Raw genomic sequence first — 1,647 nt, forward strand, 5'->3', positions numbered from 1 at the left:
TCGTTGTAACAATACCTCCTTAAAATACAGTGAACATGTGGGGGTTGATGTTATAAAGAAGGCAGAGAATGGATTTAATAACAGTAAATGACTAGGCTATTCATTACCGAAGACAGAAACATGCCTCCTTTTAGATTCTGCATGAGAGATGAACTATATGAAGGATGTTCTCTGAACTTCGTAATTATTTTATTATACTTTAAAACATAAAGAGATTTCATAAATACTTTAAAAAAAGAGTTCCAATGTAGTTTTATTTCCTGAGATTTTATTTCTTCATTCTATATGAACTTTGAAAATCAACTGGGTCCTTTTTTTTTTTTTTTTTGGCCCATTCACTACCAGAATGAAGATTATTCTGAGCAACCAGACCATCGACATCCCAGAAAATGTTGACATCTCTCTTAAGGGTCGGACAGTTATTGTGAAGGGGCCCACAGGAATCCTCCACAGGGATTTCAACCATATCAGTGTTGAGCTCAGTCTCCTTGGAAAGAAGAAAAAAAGGCTCCAGGTAGACAGGTGTTGTGGAAATCAAAAAGAACTTGCAACCATATGCACAATCTGTAGTCATGTACAAAAATATGATCAAAGGTGTTACCCTAGGTTTTCGTTACAAGATGTTCACTTCCCCATCAATGTTATTATTCAAGAGAATGGCTCACTTGTCGAAATCAGAAATTTTTTGGGTGAAAAATATATCTGAAGAGTGCACATGAGACCAGGTGTTGCTTGTGCTGTTTCTCAAGCCCAAAAAGATGAGTTAATTCTTGAAGAAAATGATATTGAACTTGTATCAAACTCAGCTGCCCTGATTCAACAGGCCACCACAGTCAAAAACAAGGATATCAGAAAATTTTGGGGTGGCATCTATGTTTCTGAGAAAGGCACAGTGCAACAAGCTGATGAATAAGTTGGAAAAGATGCCAAAGCCCATGTCCTGAGGAGTCAACAGTTATTCAGATGTCAAAATAAAAATAATTTTTGTCCAAATCAAAAAAGAAAATCAATTGGGTACAAATTATCTATCCTAAAATTGTACCAGAGAAGGAATCACAAATATTTTCATCTCACTCTATCTTAACTCTATGTTAAAGATAACTTTTTTTTTAATGGTCTCTGCAATTGGGCTTTGTTTCATTACAAAATGTGTGACTTATAAAAGAAAATAAACTTAGCAAAACTTACAGTTTTGATGATTAAGAAAGTAGCAATTAAGTGATTATAAACACTTAATTTATTAAAATTTATTATTATTATTAAAACATAATAATAACAGCTTGGAGCATGCCCGCATCACCAAGCAGGGCCAGAGTAGTCAGTGTTAGATTAAAAGAAAAGTAAATCAACCACCAAATGGAGAAATTTCCTGGTATATCCATCAATCATAATTTTATAAGGACAAAATAATATGACAGAAAGTCCTCTGGATCTTTTAAGAAACAAATAACAGGGATTATTTCTTTAAGATGCATTTGTGATTTTTAAAAGGCATTAAGATATAAAGGTACTTTACATTTGAAGATTTATTAAATTTTCTATCCAGCATCATTTTCAAACTAATTTCAAGTTCTTTAATCTCAAAAGCACTGATGTTTTCCAACCATATCTAACTCAAGTATGGAGTCATTCATTACAAGATAACTT

General features: G+C 33.0%; 1 pseudogene; it reads left to right on the forward strand.

The window, feature by feature from the left end:
* Window positions 1-346: 346 nt before the first annotated feature.
* LOC114050074 lies at window positions 347-927 on the forward strand (annotated as a pseudogene).
* Window positions 928-1,647: the final 720 nt, after the last annotated feature.

The sequence above is a fragment of the Vombatus ursinus genome, unplaced genomic scaffold, assembly GCF_900497805.2.
Source record: "Vombatus ursinus unplaced genomic scaffold, bare-nosed wombat genome assembly UNPS02014798.1, whole genome shotgun sequence".
NCBI classification, from domain to species: domain Eukaryota; kingdom Metazoa; phylum Chordata; class Mammalia; order Diprotodontia; family Vombatidae; genus Vombatus; species Vombatus ursinus.